General features: G+C 39.5%; 1 pseudogene; it reads right to left on the reverse strand.

The window, feature by feature from the left end:
• Positions 1 to 807: 807 nt before the first annotated feature.
• Positions 808 to 18,502, reverse strand: LOC104992090 (annotated as a pseudogene).
• Positions 18,503 to 20,143: the final 1,641 nt, after the last annotated feature.

Raw genomic sequence — 20,143 nt, forward strand, 5'->3', positions numbered from 1 at the left:
GAAATTCTGTGAATCTTAGATTGCTTCTCTTGAAAAATGCTGTATATGTTTAGACACATAAAAATATTTTCTTTAGTTAGCTTTTGTTGAATTATTGATTGTAGGCTGATTCAATGTTACCTCCGTAACTGCTTCCATATTGTCTTAATATATTTTTTACTCAGGTCTAGTTTTCCAAACGGAGAAGGCAATGGCACCCCACTCCAGCACTCTTGCCTGGAAAATCCCATGGATGGAGGAGCCTGGTGGGCTGCAGTCCATGGGGTCGCTAAGAGTCGGACAAGACTCAGCGACTTCACTTTCACTTTTCACTTTCATGCATTGGAGAAGGAAATGGCAACCCACTCCAGTGTTCTTGCCTGGAGAATCCCAGGGACGGGGGAGCCTCGTGTGCTGCCGTCTATGGGGTCGCACAGACTTGGACACGACTGAAGCGACTTGGCAGCAGCAGCAGCAGTTTTCCAAACCAATGAAGTAACCATGAGCATAGTTTTTTCTTTCTTTTTTAAAATACTTATTTATTTATTTGGCGGCTCTGGGGCTTAGTTCCAGCATGTAGGATCTTCAGTCTTTGCTGTGGCATGTATGCTCTGTCTACTTGCAGCGTGCTAACTCTTAGTTGCAGCATGTGGGATCTAGTTCCCTCACCAGGGAATGAATGCAGGCACCTTGCATTGGGAGCATGGAGTCTTAGTCACTGGACCACCAGTGAAGTCCCGTGAGCATATTTTCAAATATGAGAAAACTAAGCATATTTTAAAATGTATTTTATTTAAGTATAGTTGATTTACAATGTTGTGTTAAAAAGCACATTAATTTGGGTTTTAAGAAATCCATTTGTCAGCACCTGGTTCTATTGTTCCATGAAAATCAAGTGAAGGTCTGGTAAAGCATCCTATTCCTTCTCTATTTCTAGGAATATTTGCTCTTCTCGGAGATGATGGGTCACAACTGGAATAAGGTGTTTCCTGAGAAACTTCTGGATTTCCTTCCAAGAATGTTCATGTCCAGCTGTGTGTGGGAAAAGGAATCTCCTCCTCAGTGCATGGAGAAGTGGAGATTAGAGATCCTGGAGGCACAGCAAGGGAGTTGGGGCCGGGGGGGAGGCTGTATCAGGTGACCCACTCCAAAGTAAGACAGCAGAGTGTAGTTGTTCCTCCCACGTCTCCTCAGATGTTCTGTGCTTGCTCTGCATATGCTTTCCCTACTGACATTCTTATCTGCTTCTCCCACAATGAAGAGAAAATGTCCCTGGGTCTTTTCAATGGAGAGAAAAGAAGTCTCACTGGCTTCAGCTCTAGTTTCCTCAAATATGTGCTATAACCTTACTAACCCTAAGGCACTGATGGATAGTAGAGGAGGAGAGAATGGCAAGGGCTGATTTATCTGATCATGATATATCTGTGGAATGTCAAGAATAAAGTTGGGCTCATTAATAAGCACGGTGGCTGTGACTTCTTTTAGGTGAATAGCCATGGAGAGGCCAATCTCTGCTCCTTTCATATGGAGACTACCCCAATGCCTGGCCCAAGGACCTGTAAAAAAATTAATACAGAAACCTCAAGTAAATATTAATACAACCTGGAGACCAGTGGAAGGAGCTCTCATTTCTGCAACAGTGGCAAAGCCCAACAGGTAGAAAGGCTCCTCTTCTTTCCAGCAAGGACTCAGTCAATGAAAAGTCTTGGGTTCTTTGCTTACTGTAAGCCCTCCCATCTTCCTTTTCCCCTCCAGGAAATCCTTCCCCTGCTGTGCAGGGACTTGCATGTGGTTCACCATGGTTCTAGACCTCAACTTGCAATTTCTGCTGATCCTGAATAACCTCATCTTTGCTGGAAAAGCATCTGGCATTCTATTTGTTTTAGGTCAACATTTGGTGGCCCATACAAGAACCAGAGAGCTTCCCTGGTGGCTCAGTGGTAAAGAATCTGCCTGCAATGCAAGAGACCTAGGTTCCATCTCTGGGTCAGAAAGATCCCCTGGAGAAGGAAATGGCAATCTGGGAAATCCCATGGACAGAGGAGCCTGGCAGGCCACAGTCCATAGGGACACGACTTAGTGACTAATCCACCACCACAAGGACCAGAGGAAACCCCCAAAGACTCTCGGGCTAATGAGCAAAGAGGTGAGGTATCCACAGTTGAGCCCTTTATTGCTCATTCCTTTTCTCACTGACCCTGTACATCTTTCTCCTGATTCTAGCCTTTGTAGTCTGTGGACTAAGAATGCTGTCTGCCACATCAGTAGAAAAAGGATGTGGTGGCCATTAAGCCATTAGCCATTATAGCCCCTCCTCCGACAGAGAACCCTGAGGGAACTCAGGATGGAAACAAACAGGATGCTGGTCCTAGACGGTTGATGTGTATATCAAAGGAATGATTTCAGTGAACCCAGATTCTTGTATCTTCCTATATGTAGAAAAGTACAAATTCATTAATTTGAGATGACTGGTTTTCTTTAATAAATAGTAATCTTTTGATCAGTAAAACCTGGCTTGCAAAAACCTGGTTTTTGTTGAAAAACTCTTACATATCCTGGCTTCTCCCTTACCTCTAGAGAGCAGTTCCTCAGAGCTATCTGAGAAGCTGCCCCCTCGGCTTAAAGGTCCTCAGTTTGTCCACCAAATAAAACATAATTCTCAACTTTCAGGTTGTGTTTTTCTTTTTTCAGTTGACCCCTCTTTGTACCCAAAGCTCTTCAGGTTGTATCAGGGATCTGTTTTTAGGTTTCACTCTTTCTGGTTAAAGCTTTGTTCTGTATGCAAATACTCTTGGCAGTTCAATCTTATTCTGAGATCAGACTGCTTCAGCTGAAATTGGCTGAGAAGCTGTCAGCCCAGTTCCTTCAGGTACAGGGGTTGTTTCACTCAAACTGAGTCAGTTCACTGACACTCAGCCATCAGCCTGTACCTTTGGAACGGGCGCGGTTTCATAGGAACTAGCTGGGAAGCCTTAGGCCTGGCTCCTCCAGGACCAAGCTGTTCCCTCAGGACTGGCGGGTATTAGGCCTGCAGACAGTTTGAGCTGCAAGCTGTTAAAACTGAACTGTTTAAGATATAAATTGTTGAAGCTGTTGGAAAATTATTCTTTTATTCTAGAGAAAAAGTCTCTGAGAAATTGTATCCTAGTTATCTATATATCTTGAGGGCACCCCGCCCCCCCCCCACACACACTGAGATTCTAGTCAATTTTATGTTTAAAATCTTTATTTTTCCTCATGCTAATGGACTGACCTAACCAAAGGCAATTCAGAATATCAATGGCCATTATGGGTAATTTTTGAAATTCCTAAGAAGGGAGTCTTTTATCAAAGCTAGTCCTTTTAAAACTAAGCCTTCTGAGGATGCAGAGCCTTCATTTATATTTCCTGAACTAAAGCTGAACTGTGAGCCATAGTCAAAGATTTTCCCAAAATAACCAAAGATGCTCACAAATTTTGTGAAAAATTTAACATCGTTATTCAAACTTATCAATCTTGTTTTTATAACTTACACCTGCTAGTTTCATATGCTTGTCAGTAAAGGACAAGCCCAGGATTAGATGAAAACCCCCAAATGGGAAAATCCTGAAATTTCCCTCTGATGGAGACAATTTTCAAACATTGAGGCGTGGGGAAGTAATTTTGGCTTATACACAGCAGCCTGAACTTTGTGTGAATTAAAATAGCTTGTTATACACATACAGCACATCTGCTTTAACCATCAAGGTAAAGAATGTCTGTTTTGAAGATAAGGGGAAAAACTCTCTTCTTAGGACATCCATATTAACACTCCCTGGAAGATGTTTCCCTTCCCAGACACCAGGTCTTACTGTCTCACTCTATATATACTAAATCTGTCTATTTTGGAAACTTGAAGGAATATACCCCTGTCATGTTTGATGTATGTTCTTTGTTCTGACAAAATATGTAGCTATGCTAAAAACCATTTTTCAATCAGTTTCTCAGAATAATCTGAGAGGTTGTCTCCTGGGTTATAGTCTTCAGTTTGGCTCAAAAAAACTCTTTTCTATTCCTATTACAAGTAGTTTATTGATTATTTCCATCAACACCTAAGATTACAACACAGAGACCAACCTACTAACTTATATGATCAAGTTTGGGCAATTGCTAGGTGACTTTTTTAAAGCCTATTGATTGGAACAAAATTCAGACTTTTAACATGAAAACCTGATGAATCTGCTCATGACTATTACAATCAACTTCAGATTATTTTAAAAGAAAATTCTGATCTTTTAAAGGTTGATTCCACCCAGATAGCTTTTAACTTTATGTTTATTATTAATGGACTAAACCAGAACATTTCCTTTCTAGTAAAAAGAACCAATATGGAATGGGAAACTAGAATTTTCCACTCCAGAGTTTAGTTAATCTGGCAAACTCTCTCTCTCTCACACTCTAAATGAGTCACAAAAATGAAAGACCACTGAAATTCTTAAACTCCAGCAAATGATAGTCCCTAAATGAAAACCAAAACCCTCCTAGTTTTAAACACCTTCTGCCCTCTAGCCAGTCTTTCTAATGTTCTCCCAGTTCTCAATAATAGGGTTTGGGGGGGGACTCCAGGGTCTCTTTCCCACCTTCCCTCTTAATAGAATGGGAGAAACATTTCCTCAGCTTGAGGATGGGTCTCTTCCTGTTCTAAGTAACACCAGAACCATAATCTCGGTGCTCAGCACCACTACTATAAAGTAGCCCCTGCCTCGGAGTACTAAAACAATTCAAATTTGGGATCTCTAGTGAACCCCAAAGAGCTTCCTGTTTCTGAACCTATTCCCTTTAGTTTAGGCCCTTTGAGAGATACATATCCTTTTCTCCTTAGCTCCTCTGCCCTTATTCATTTATTAGGTCCAGACTTCTTAGATAAGCATCATGCCAGAATTTCTTTATCCCGAAATGGGAAAATAATTCTAGCATTTGACAGTAGTCATCAAAGTAACCAATCACATAAATTAAATGACCCTTTGACATCTTTTCATTGCTTCAGCTCTGAGTCCTAGAGCTGATTCTCAGAACACTGATTATTTGTTCTATTGAATTAGCTATGACTTTCCTCTGGACAAAAATCTGTAACTGACCCTGGCAAAATTCACAGCACACCTCCCATCATGACTCAGATAGGTCCCTCAAAACCTCTTTCTGGCATTAATCAATACCTTTTAAGTAAAGAAGCCCTTAATGGAAGACTGCAAGTCTCAAGACCTCATTATCCCTTGTACTAGTCTTTCTAATATTTCTACTTGACCTGTGAGAAAACCTAGGACCCAGGATGGATGTTCACCCAGAATCTCCAGGTAATAAACAACACATCCCTCGATGCCTTGTTGTTCCTAACTCTTATATGTTACTAATATCCACTGTCACTAGAAGTAAACTCTTTACCATAATTGATTTATGCAGTGCATTCTCTAGTACTCCAGTTGATGAAGCCAGCCATTAAATTTTGCCTTTATTTGGAAAGAAAAAGAATTCACCTGGACACTAATGTCTCAGGTTTCACTGAGAGTCCTTATTTCTCAATTCCTGAAGGCTGGTCTGGATGACAGAGTGTGTGGATGATTTGCTTCTTTGCTCTTCTTCTCAAGCCTCCTCAGAGAAAGGCAGCATACACTTGCTAAAGTATTAGCTTCAAAGGGATATAAAGCCACCAAAATTTCAAAGGAAAATTGCAGTTTGTTCAAACCCAGGTTGATATTTAGGGCATCTGATATTAGAACAGGGACTACACCTAGATCCAGATAGACTTTATAGTGTCCAGAGTTTCCCCAAACCCAAAACTAAACACCATCTGTGACATTTTCTTGCAATAGTTGGTTATGCTGAAATTAGATTTCAAATTTCTCTCTTATGGCCAAATCTCTTTGTGTTTTATTCAAGAATAACAACCCCAGCCCAATTTAAGAGGAAAAACCAGAGAACATGGCTTCTAAGGCCTTAAAAGAGAGCTTGATGAACTCACCTTTCTTGGGGCATTCCAATGATCAGATTTCCTTTTACCTTTTTTGAAAAGGAAGGAGATGCCCTTGGGGTACTCACCCCAAAACACAAGGACCACCACTGACCCATAGGGTATTCTAGCCAGCAGCTGGATCCTGTGACAGGAACACCAAACTTGCCTTAGAGTGATTAAGTTCAGTTCAGTCACTCAGTTGTGTCCGACTCTTTGCAACCCCATGAGCTGTAGCACTCTAGGCTTCCCTGTCCATCACCAACTCCTGGAGTTTACACAAACTCACATCCATTGAGTTGGTGATGCCGCCAACCATCTCATTCTCTGTCGTCACCTTCTCCTCCCGCTTTCAATCCTTCTCAGCATCAGGGTCTTTTCAAATGAGTCAGTTCTTCACACAGGTGGCCAAAGTATTGGAGTTTCAGCTTCAGCATCAGTCCTTCCAATGAATATTCAGGACTGATTTCCTTTAGGATGGACTGGTTGGATCTCTCTGCTGTCCAAGGGACTCTCAAGAGTCTTCTCCAACACTGTAATTCAAAATTCTTCAGCACTCGGCCTTCTTTATAGTACAACTCTAACATCCATACTGGAGAAGGCAATGGCACCCCACTCCAGCACTCTTGCCTGGAAAATCCCATGGACAGAGGAGCCTGGTGGGCCGCTAAGAGTTGGACAAGACTCATCGACTTCACTTTCACTTTTCACTTTCATGCATTGGAGAAGGAAATGGCAACCCACTCCAGTGTTCTTGCCTGGAGAATCCCAGGGACGGGGGAGCCTGGTGGGCTGCCATCTATGGGGTCTCACAGAGTCGGACACGACTGAAGCAACTTAGCAGCAGCAGCAGCATAAATTCTATGCTAAAATAATGCACATAGGCAAGCCTGCCAACCCAGAAGGCAGAATCAGACATAACTATTCGTAAAATAAATAACTAATAAGAACCTGTTGCATAGCATAGGGAATACTACTCAATACTACATAGTGGCCTAAATGGGAAAAGAATCTGAAAAAAAAAAAAAGTGCATATATGTATATGCATAACTGATTCACTTTACTATATTTTCTGAAACTAACACAACACTGTAAATTAACTATACTCCAATAAAAATTAAGAAAAAAAAGATTCTCAGAAGAAATGGGCTATAAGTTGAGTATTTATGTAAAAAAAAAAAAAAATTAGAGCAAACAAGAAGAAATGGCATTCTATGTTAAGTATAGTAGACATTGTTAGCTGCCTAGACAGGGGCCAGTCTCCAGTTTTAAAGCTAACATGGCCTTGTTTTTTCAGGGCATAGCAATGTATCTAGTCTCAAAAGAAAAATTCTGATGGATGTGAATCCATTCACCTTTGCTACATCGTTTTCAAGCCTCTCCTGGAAAGACAGTACATTTTACCTATGATCTTGGCTTTTTCCCCCGACATAAAATAGAATAGAATCATGAGGAGAAAGCCAAGTTTCCTGACCATTTTTTCCTGCTTATAATGCTGGCATGTTGATTTAATGCCTGAAATGCAACAGCCATCTTGTGATCTTGAGGAGAAAGCCAGGAAATTACAGAAATGTCAGTCCAGTCTCCTTGTTCAGAAACTCCTATGAGTCTCCAAACTAAAGCTGGAAACACCTATCTCCAGGTCTGTTACATGAGAAAATAAAATGCCTTATGTTGATGCTGCTTAAGCCACCCTCAGTGACTTTTCTGAAAACACAGCCAAAGCATTCCTAGTCGATTCACCATGGGAAGAACACCTGCTAAAACTCAGAAGCAGTGCATTCAGGGGACCACAGTAGTTCTTTATTACTTGAGTTTAAAGTACAAAACAGGAAGTAGTAAAATAAGGCTGAAAAGGAAAATAGCAACTTGACAGGGAATGGCTTGGAAGAACATGCTAATAAACAGCTTTGATTCTCTTCCTTACACAGAGAAGAATCAGGAGAAATTTTAAAGAGAAGCGTAAGATAAGGCATAAGTAGTAAAGAATCTATTTGCAATGCAGGAGGCCCCAGGTTGATTCCTGGGGTGGGAAGATCCCCTGGAGAAGGAATACGCTACCCACTCCAGTATTCTTGGGCTTCTCTGGTGGCTCAGGTGGTAAAGAATCTGCCTGCAAGGTAAGAGACGTGGGTTCGATCCCTGGGTTGGGAAGATCCCCTGGAGGAGCACATGGCAACTCACTCCAGTATTATTGCCTGGAGAATCCCCATGGTCAGAGAAGTCTGGAGGGCTACAGTCCAAGGGTTGCAAAGAGTCAGACATGACTGAGCAACTAACCATACACACACATATATATAAGTCAGATTATGAAAAACTTTATTAAAAATGCTAGGAATCCTGACCTTTATCCTATAGTAAATTGAGAGACTGTTAAGCAAATGAGTAAAATAATTGTGCTCTAGAAAAACCTAGTCTTATAACTCTGACTTGCAAAAATGGAGGCAGAAAAGTCAAGCCTACTGCAATGGTACAGGTAAGAAAGAAGGTAGCTTTTTTAATTACTGGTGGTGATAAAAAGGAAACGTGTCCATGAGTTATTTATGAGGGTAGAATATACAACTCCTAGTTACCAACTTGGTATGGGAGAGCAAAAAAAAAAAAAAAAAAAAGGGAAGAAGGAGTTAAAGATCTTTTTTTTTAAAAAAAAGTGCAAAATAAAGCCTTCATTCTGCTTGAGCACTGACCCCATGCAAGGATAGATTCAGGGAGTCACATCTCTTCTAAAGTCATATTGATTCCCTAGATTTTCTTAGAAAAAAAATTTTATTAAGTAATGTTTGGGTTTTTTCTTATTATTTAGAAAAATATGAATGAATATACCACTTGTATCTAGTTGACAGAAATGTCAGAAGTTCTTACAGCAAAGGAAAAAATGAAACAAATTGAGTGAGTCATATGTACTCTCCATTTTCTATCCTGCATAGTTAGAGAAGTAGCTTGAACTTCCACCCTCACCCCTAATTTGGTTTAAAAGAACCTTTCAAGTTCTGAAATTCTATGTCAATATAAAATATACTGAGTCACAGGTATGGCAGGAGAGATGAGAATTCAGAATGGATTTGGCCATGGAAAATAAAGTAAAGCCAGTATATCATGGATGAGCAACAACAACAAAAAGACTCAGATATATATGCAGGCTTTTTTTAAATTTATTTCTGGCCTTTGACAGAACATTAACTCTTATTACAACTTCTGCCACCAAATTTTGGATCAGGGAATTTAGAGGCCTTTGGAAGACACTTCAAATCAACAAAGGGAGAAAAAAGACTTCCAAGGAATTGAAATATCTGAGGTCTAGCCTTCTGAGGAACAGACAGTGTGAAGCAAGTTTAATAAAAAGTACTTAGAGCTTAGGAAAGAAATCTGGTTTCCAGGCCTGGCTTAGTCACTAACTAGCTATCTATCAGGGAATGTTTAACGGGAGGATTCCTACGTGCTGTTTCTCACAAGTCCTTTGTTTCTTTTTAAGCGGAACAGCACGTTGCTCCCAGGAACTGAGGTCATTGTGTGAGACAGCCTTGAATCTCCTTTAATAAACATTCTCTTTATGACAAAACTGTTTAGTCTTGATCCCCTTTCTTGAGATATGGATTGTCTCCTGACCTTGTGACCATTATTAATCCCTTGTTCCCTTGGTGACAGTTGCTGTACATTTGGTTTTCTGATTGTGGAAAGAAACTTCTTGTACCACAGCCTTTATATACTCACAGAGAAATCATTAAAGCACCTTTGCTCCATCAGAGCTTGGGTTCTGGTGTCTTTCTTTCTTTCTTTCTCTCTCTCTCTCCTCGGCTGATTCTTTGGAGTGCAGAGACCCATCCTGCTCACTCTCCTGCTCGGGCTTCTAAGACTCTTGAGAAGGCACCCTGTGCCTTCACCCCACCTCGAGAGGGTTCCCCGTGCCTTCGTGAGAGACGCAAGTCCTGTGTCAAGGGCTTTATTGTTTCTCTGCATAAACTAGGAAGTATCAGCCTCTCTCTCTCTTTCACTTTCTTATCGTTGCCTCTGGACCGCCAGGTCCTGGTCCATTAAAGGACCCCAACAGCTCTCTATGTAAATTGGTGGAAACAATGATAGAAAAGTCACCAGTACCTACAAGCAGACCCAAGTTAAAAGAGTGAGAAGCAGAATTGCATAACCTCTTAAATTCTTATTTAAGCCAACAAGAGGACTAGCACAATGATAACAATGCCTATTTGATAATTCAAGAACAATTCCATTATATTCATCAAAAATACCTATTTAAAAAGTCAACACATTAGTAGATTGTCAGCAATTGTTGTTCATCTTACAATGTCAACTTGACCATATTTTGATGATCCTTATATGAAAAAGGATGTAATACAGAGTCTTAATTCATAGATTAATTCTTATTAAGAAAAAGATATTAACAATAAATAAGGGCTAAAATGAGTCAACTCTCTTACAGCAAGCAGCAAAGCACATTGTAAAATTTTAAGAAGTTACATGGGTTAGAAAGTACTACAGCATTATGTTTAAGATGTGTCAAGTAACTAAAAATTCAGACCCTCTATTCAAATAAATACAGATTTTCTACCTGGTTAAGTATGGTGATTTAATAATTATCAGAGAATGTGATAATAATAATAATTCATCAGATTTATTGAGTGTTTAGTGTTGTCAGTTACTCTAATAAGACTTGGCTTTTAGTATTCCCTTTAATTCTCACAATAACCTTGTGAAGTAGTGCCATTACAATATTTTTTAACGGATGATGAAACTGAGGATTAGAAACTTGGCAACTTGCCCAAATTCCCACAACCAGATGGTATGGAGCCAGAAGTGAAAGCCATTTATGTCTGAATCCAAAGCCAATGCCTCTGATTCCATGAAGGACACAGACTAACTATGTATTTCATATTTCTGAGCTGAAGACATAGGATGCAAAATAAATTATGTGAATAGAATTTCAAGTTCACTGAGGGTAAATCACACTTAGAAGTTAAAAGAAGTCATAGAATATCATGGTTATTGAAAACTAGGGACCAAAACTGACTAAAAAGACAAAATTTACCTTAGTATGTCTCAGGACAAAGTTGACAGCTTCCTCAAAATATTCCAAATCTACTTTCTCCACTCTGAAAGGCAGGTCTTCATAGTTATCATAGGCCAAGGCCACGGCACCAAAGCCATGACTGGCCAGGAGACTGGCCTGGATTTCAGTCAATCCACCAATACCACCAAACCAATCAATTACGCCTGGGAGATAACCGTCTTCTGGGAAGAAAACAAAAACAAACCCCACAGAACTGAGTATGAAGGGAAGGTGAGAAAAACAGAATACTGATAACACAAAGGAGAAACGCACCACAAATTTTAGAGTTAGGTATAAATTTCCAATAGAATCTCCACATTTTCAGCCTTGTATCTGGGGCAGAATTAAAGCTGATTGAATATATAATGAAGCATAATATTCAGAAGTTTCATTGGAAACCATGTTCATTGACAATGTTCAGTCTCTAGAATCAGGGCCCTGAGGACTCATAATGAGTCATTTCTATAGTGTTGGAGTAAAGAAAGCCATAGAAATTAGGCCATGGCTTCTTAACCTATAAAGAGATACACACATAGGCATCAGGAAATCAGTGAAGGTCCTGAAATTATGTGCAAGACTATGTATGTTTATATGTACATTTTACGGATGAGCATGCCCACAGATTTAATTGGGTTCTCAAAGAAGCATATGGCTTTAAAAAGAAAAAAATGTATTGAAATGATTATCTTATCTAAAATCCTGACCTAACATTGCTCTGTTATACTCATCTGACTGTACAGTGATGACATTTTACACCAAAATGGGGATGGTCAGGGTATCATTCTATACTTACTGTGTAGGCAGCTTGCTTCCAAAATACAGTAGAGCCCACATATTGAAAATACTTTATTATGCCCTTATTGGGGATACTCTATTATGGCATAAGTGATTTTAGCTAAGAAAGCCTGACCCTATCCATATCTGAGAAGAGGGACTTGGTTTAAAGGAGTATTGGGAATTTTCAAAACAAAATATTGCTATATTTTCTCACCTAGAGAAGAGAAGAAATAAAGTGATATTGAATATATCTTGGTTTAAAAATACTATTTGAATACGTGAATAGGAATGTTTTTGCATCTTCTAATTGACAGTACTTAAGAATGCTGAGCATCTTATTCTGGAAAAATGTTGTTGAGAACTTCTTTGAGACTTGACTCTTTTGGCCCTACACAACACAACCCTTTTTTGTACCCCAACAAAATAAACACCCAAATCAGGAGACCCAGCACACACAAGTCTAAGAGGGTTTATACCTCTTAGCACAACCTAAACCAGCACATAATCCCAAGGTGAAAGCCCTGCACAAATATTCAGATTCTTAACTGAATATTAGAGGCAAGGAAGTTTGTGTCACTTACTTCTTGATCCCTATACACAATAAAGTTATGCTAAATACTGAGTATAAAAAATTTCAAATTTACCCAAAAGAAGTGCATGGATCATGGTGAATTTGCAAAGGAAAGCTTTTTTCCCTTCTGTGCCACCTAAAACTCCATGTTGTCAGAAACTACCTCTAACACTTAGGGTCTCCTTGTCTCAGTTCTAGAAGGTGACTATTAGAAAAAAAAAATAATAGAGGAAATACATCCTGATTCCAGATCAAAGCTACCTTACACACACCTTAAACCTGGACCTACTGAGGGCTATTTCTAGGAAATTAACTTTGCTTCATCCAGCCCCATAATAAACTCTGAAGAATGTAGCAACAGATGTTTTGAACCACTTATTAATATGTTGAGATTACTATGAGAAATTATGATAAATTCTATAGCCATTAGGAAGCATGTTATATTAGCTGCTGGTTTATGGAATATCCTATAAATATGCAATATTTATGCAACTAAAGGGTATAGAGTTCCTTTGCATCCTCTGTGTTTTTTACAATATTTCAATTCATTATATCATCAGTTTACTGTGGCAGTCAAGTAATGACCTATGCCTAAATTAAAATTCAGACATGACAGAACTCCCAAAAAAACCTGGGACACAGTTCCATAACAGGATGAGGGTCTTCAGATAGCCAGGTTTCACTGTGAATGAATTTCACATAAATCCAAAGCTATGGAAATTTCAAAATGCAGGCACTCTAATAAACTACTGCCATATCCTTAGGCTCCAGAATTGCTGAGATAAAGCCTGAGTTGGACTAAAGCTATCACCATATTCTTGTTCTGTTTGAAAGTTAACTCTGATTCTAAATCAGGAAAGGAATACTCTCTATATATCCATTTTTAAGACAAACTTCTAGGAGGAGAAGGGATTCAAAAGAGGGAGGAAAAAAGATGACAATAACCATGGTAATTCTATTCACCTAGAGGGAGAAAGCAGGTTCCCTGAAGGCAGCCTTCTTTGACTAGGATCCAGTGATAACAGGTGCTACATACACCTCTACAAAATCAGACTGACATTTGGAGTACTGATGGCAACATGGGTTACCATTATGTCTGAATCATAAAGTTTTAATTGGACCTGCAAAGGGCTATTCATCACATCTCTTTTCAACAGTCTAATTAATATCTTCTCAGGTTTCAGGGACCAAAGGAGACCCATGGAGTAGACCCCTACATAATAACCTCCAAGAAAAGGTGCTTGCTCACCAACTTCATTGGCCCTATAGTTGGCTTGAGAATGAAACAAGTTCCCCTTTTCATCTTCCAGTGATTCTCAAAGAAGCTATATCTGAAATGGAGTCAGGCCTGTATCTTGGCTATGTTCTGGCTCATCAATAAGAGCACTTGCTTGGGTAGCTGTCAGCTGAACCACTGTTACAGTGTGGCATCTTGGATGATTCTTCAGTAATGCCTTCAGGAAACCTCAATACAGAAAGAAATATGGGAGAATGAAACAAGGCAGTAATAGTGTTAATGAAAAATAAACTGAACCAGGAATCAGGCTGCTTGGGATTCAGCCCTAACTCTTCGGTTAGTTAGCATATATCCTGATGTAATCTTCTAATTCAAGATCCCTAGGAGTGTTCAACAAATCTCTAGAAACTATAAAGCAAGGTGGTAAGTTTCATAAAAATAATGAACCAAGGTTGACAAAGCAGCAGTCAAAATATGCATGAATGATATTAACACATCTAAGGAAGACATCACAATCTTCCACCTAGAGCCCTTGAAAAGTCAAGGGCAATGGAGAATAGGAGGGGTGAGAGGTGGGGATGAAAACAGGGAGAACTGATGAACATCTTTCTGTAAGGAACAGATGACTTCACTGCTAATCCCCTCTCTGAGTCCTGCAAACAGAATGCTTTGGCATCGAAAACTTTACCTCAAATGAACATGAAAAAGGATCTTTTCAAAAGAATGAGAATAAAGTGCAGAGGGAGAACAAGGAGACTGATATATATTGCTCCCTAGAAAAAAAATTACTTCATAGTTAGGATTTACAAAGAGTCGGACATGACTGAGCGACTGAACTGAACTGAAGCAAAACTAGAAACTGTCAAGCCCTTCAGGTGGACAGAAGTGCTTTTTGTTTTCTTTTGTTTCTTTAAACTCATTAGATTGCCAAGAATGCAAAGAATCTAAATGAATTAAACTCTAGCAAGTGACAAGCTCCTCTTAGAAGATATTTTCACTCCTACACAATGACTTTCAGTCACGGCAAAGCAACAACAACAAAAAAAACCCATAGGGGAAAAATAGAGAAATCCACAGAAAATTTAATGTACTTTTAATGTATGTGCATGGGCTGGCTTGATAGATTAGAATTCTGAGAAACTCCAGCGACAGAGTAAGTCTCGCTCCAACTGCCAACCCTTTCTATAGGACTTGACAATGTGCTCAGGGACAATACATCAGAGTCAGAGCACGGACTTGGCTGAGAGAAATCCCCCTGGGACTTTGCAGGCCTTTATATAAAGCAAGGCAGCTGTCTTCCAAAAGATGGAGGCAGAGCAGCAAAATAGAGAGATATCCCCTGGATTAGAAAGCCAGGAGCAGAATGACAGAGAAAAGACATTTCCTTAGTTACCCTCCTTCCACAAGGATTGTAAATCAGAGATATATATTCCACAGTTAGAAAAGCTAGCAACATGACAATAATATACAAAAAAAAATCTCCAGAAGCTCACTGATGTTGAAACCCTAGGCTTTTCTAATGAGAAGGGCCTAATCCCCCAAATATTAGAAGCCAGTGGTGTGCTGAATCAGATAAAGCCCCAACAAAGCCCATACCCAGCTCAACTACACATCAGATTGATCCAGCCCCTAATTCTAACATTTTGACAGGAGAATGCTCTTTTCTTGAGGCAAATATTACTTATTTTAGCTATTGCTTTTATTTTATACAAAATATCCAGGATACAAAAAATATATATATATATAGGCACAAAAGAAGCAGGAAAATTGACCCTTGATCATGAGAGGAAACATTCATTAGGAGGAGATACAGAAATATTCCAAAGGTTGGAATAATTAGATAGGAAATTATTTTCTTGGTAGAGATGGAGAAAGATCTTTTGTTTTTTAAATTGGAGTATAATTGGCATGCTGCAGTACATCAGGTCTCAAAGAGTCAGACACAACTTAGCAACTAAACTACAACAACATAATTGCTTTACAATATTATGTTAACTTCTGCTGTACAACATGAATCAGCTGTAAGTATACATATATCCCCGCCCTCTTAAGCCTCCCTGTATCCCATCTCACCCCTCTAGGTCGTCAGAGATCACTGAGCTGAGCTCCCTGTGCTATCCAGCAGCTGCCCATCAACTACATATTTTACATATAGAAGTGTATGTATCAGCTTCCTCGGTGGCTCAAGGTAACTTAATGACTAAACAAGAACAACAACAAACAAGTGTATATATCAGGCAGGAACTTTGATATAATAGAATGCTATTCAGCAATTTTTTAAAAAAAAAGATTGTATTATTGATATATGTAATGTATATGAATTACAATGGAATGATATGAATTTTTAAAAGCCAATCCTAAATGGTTACATACTGTATGATTTCATTTATATGACATTCTTGAGATGACAGAATTATGGAGAACGGGTTAGTGGTTGCCTAGGTTCAGGGGCTGGGATTGGGGGAGATGGCTGTAACGGGTACTAGGAGGGACTACTGTGGTGGTGCAAATATTCTATATCTTGATTGTGTCAATGTCAATATCCATGCTGTGATATTGTTCCACAATTTTACAAGATTTTATCACAGGGAAACTGGGTAAAGGGTCATATGTTCACTCTATATTTCTTACAACTGATAGAAATCTACCATTGTCTCAAAGAAAGAGGCTAATTTTAAAAATAACTATGCTAAAAATGCTAAAGGATCTACTGGGAAGGCAGACAAAACACATGAAGAAATTGAGAATTTCATCTGGGCACAGAAGCTATAAACAAAAAATAGCCCAACAGTAAAGTCAGAAATAAAAACAAAATATCAGAAATGAAGAATTCACTAGACTTAATAGAAGACGGGAAACAGTTGAGTAAAGGAGCATAAACTTAAGGACACTTCCATTGAAAACACCCAAGCTGGACTTCCCTGGTGATCCAGTGGTTGGGGGTCCATCTTTCAGGGCAGGGAATGCAGGTGTAATCCCTGGTCGGGGAACCAAGATTCCACATACTGCAGGGCAACTAAGCCTGAGCACCTCAGTGAAAGATCCTGAATGATGCAGCGAAGATCCCTTGTGCCACAACTAAGGCCCAAGACAGCCAAATACGGAATTTTTTTTTTTTTTTTTAAAGAGAACGAACCCAAACTAAACTCCCAAAAGATAAAAGGGTATAAAAGAACAGTGCACTTGAGATGTGTAGGACAATAGCAAATGCTCTAATATATGTGTAGCTGGTTCCTTAGAAAGAGGAGGGAGAGAGGCACAGAAGAAATGTTTAAAAAAAATTATGACTGAAATTTTGCCCAAATCATTGAAAAACATCATGCCACAATTTCCAGAATCTCAGCAAACTACAAAGAAAACAATCCCAAGAAAACCACAACTCTCGCATTAGAGTCAAACTGATAATAATAAAATATAAAGAGCAAATCTTAAAAGCAACCAGAGGAAAATGGAAACATGACTTATAGGAGAACAAACAATGCAAATAACATTTGACTTTCCATCACAAACAGCAGAAACCAAAAGACAATAAAATGAATCTCTAAAATGTTTAAAGGAAAAAAAAAATTAAATTCTTTAACAAAAATACACTTCAAAAATGAAGGCAAAATAAAGACATTTTCAGGAAAAAAACAAAAACAGAAACCTGAGGCATATGTCTGCAGTGAGTGAGTGAAGTCGCTCAGTCGTGTCCGACTCTTTGCGACCCCATGGACTGTAGCCTACCAGCCTCCTCTGTCCATGGGATTTTCCAGACAAGAAAATTGGAGTGGGTTGCCATTTCCTTCTCCAGGAATGTCTGCAGTAGACCAGCACTAAAAGAAATGCTGAAATGTTAAAGGGAAATGATACTAGCTGGACAACTGGATCTGTGGGAAAGGATGGAGAATACAAAAAATGAAAATTATAAAAGCCCTTTAAAAACTCTTTACTATGTTTGCATACACATGTGTGTATTTAAATATAATTAAGACTGTTTAACAAAAATAATAAAAATGCATTGTGGAACCTGTGAATACATAGAAATAACATGTGACAGAAAGATGGGAATGGAATATAGAATTATATTGTTGACAGATTCAGTCAGTTCAGTTCAGTCGCTCAGTCGTGTCCAACTCTTTGTGACCCCATGAATTGCAGCACGCCAGGCCTCCCTGTCCATCACCAATTCCCAGAATTCACTCAGACTCACGTCCATTGAGTCGGTGATGCCATCCAGCCATCTCATCCTCTGTCGGCCCCTTCTCCTCCTGCCCCCAGAGTCTTTTCCAATGAGTCAACTCTTCACATGAGGTGGCCAGAGTACTGGAGTTTCAGCTTTAGCATCATTCCTTCCAAAGAACACCCAGGACTGATCTCCTTTACAGTGGACTGGTTGGATCTTCTTGCAGTTCAAGGGACTCTCGAGTCTTCTCCAACACCACAGTTCAAAAACATCAATTCTTCAGTGCTCAGCTTTCTTCACAGTCCAACTCTCACATCTATACATGACTACTGGAAAAACCATAGCCTTGACTAGACGTACCTTTGTTGGCAAAGTAATGTCTCTGCTTTTGAATATGCTATCTAGGTTGGTCATAACTTTCCTTCCAAGGAGTAAGCATATTTTAATTTCATGGCTGCAATCACCATCTGCCGTGATTTTGGAGCCCCCAAAAATAAAGTCTGACACTGTTTCTACTGTTTCCCCATCTCTTTCCCATGAAGTGATGGGACCAGATGCCATATTGAAAGATTATTGTATTACTATTTTTCAAGTAATAAAAGATTATTTGTAAGCAAACTAAAATAACCTAAAGTTACTGGCAGAAGGTCAGCTGAGCTGGAGGAAACAGAGCTGAGCTGCCAGTTGTCAGAGTGGCTGATTAAAGTGACAAGCCAAAAACCAGAATTACCCCTTTGATCACTTACCATGATGGGAGAAACTTCCTGAGACAAGACAGGGATCAAGGAGGGCTGTTGGATCAGCCAGATGTGGAAGTGATCTCAAAGCTGAGGGAACCCCAAAGGATTCAGCAATTTGGAACCAGAAGAGAACAGGGGAAAGGGCTACAAGTAAAAAAAAGAACTGAATTCCTTCCTCCATGCATAAAGAGGCCTCAGTAGAGATGCCTGAAGACATTAGACCTTGAACAAAGGCCTGAGAGAAAGATTTTAAAATGATGACTCCTAATCCTATTTATTTAAATTACATGCAGAGTACATCATGCAAAATGCCGGGCTAGATGAAGCACAAGCTGGAATTAAGATTGCTAGGACAAATATCAATAACTTCAGATATGCAGATGACATGACCATTATGGCAGAAAGCAAGGAGGAACTAAAGAGCCTCTTGATGAATGTGAAAGAGAAGAGTGAAAAAATTGGCTTAAAACTCAACATTCAAAAAAGTAAGATCACGGCATCCAGTCCCATCACTTCATGGCAAATAGATGGGGAAACAAAGAAAACAGTGACAGACTTTTTTTCTTGGGCTCCAAAATCACTGCAGATGGTGACCACAGCCATGAAATTAAAAGACACTTGCTCCTTGGGAAAAAAAGCTATGACAAACCTAGACAGCATATTAAAAACCGGAGACATTACTTTGTCAACAAAGGCCTGTCTAGTCAAAGTTATAGCTTTTCCAGTAGTCATGTAGGATATGAGAGTTGGACCATAAAGAAAGCTGAGCGCTGAAGAATTGATACTTTTGAACTGTGGTGTTGAAGAAGACTGCTGAGAGTCCCTTGGACTGCAAGGAGATCCAACCAGTCCATCCTAAAGGAAGTCAGTCCTGACTATTCACTGGAAGGACTGATGCTGAAGCTGAAACTCCAATACTTTGGCCAACTGATGAGAAGAATTGATCCTTTGGAAAAGACCCTGATGCTGGAAAAGATTGAAGGTGGGAGAAGAAGGGGACGACAGAGGATGAGATGGTTGGATGGCATCACCAACACAATGGATGTGAGTTTGAGCAGGCTCCAGGAGTTGGTGATCGATGGGGAAGACTGGTGTGCTGCATTCCACAGAGTTGCAAAGAGTTGGACATGACTGAGTAACTGAAATGAACTGAACTGAACTGAAAGAAAATGTGGTACACATATACAATGGAATATTTCCTCAGCCAATAAAAAGAATGAAGTAATGGCATTTGCAGCAATATGGATGGTCCTGGAGATTATCATAATAAGTGAAGTCAGAAAGAAAAAGACAAATATCATATGACAACTGCTTATATGTGGAATCTAAAAAAATGAACTTATTTATAAAACAGAAACGGACTCAAAGACTTAGGAAGCACACTTACAGTTACCAAAGGGCACAGGTTGGTGGGGGGCAGGAATAAACTGGGGGTTTGGAATTCATATATACACACTATGATATTTAAAACAGAGCCATGCAAATGCTGAGCCATTTTCCATGCCCAGTTTATCTGCTGATCCTGTATCTGTTTTGTGAATTTTTGCCTCTGTTGGCTGGAGCAGTGAGGATGGAGTTGGACTCTCCCTTCCCTGCATCTGCGATGTTCGATGTGGGTGTGAATGAATGAATTCTTCAGAAATAAAATGT

The sequence above is a fragment of the Bison bison genome, unplaced genomic scaffold, assembly GCF_000754665.1.
Source record: "Bison bison bison isolate TAMUID 2011002044 unplaced genomic scaffold, Bison_UMD1.0 scf7180017864209, whole genome shotgun sequence".
Classification (NCBI taxonomy): domain Eukaryota; kingdom Metazoa; phylum Chordata; class Mammalia; order Artiodactyla; family Bovidae; genus Bison; species Bison bison.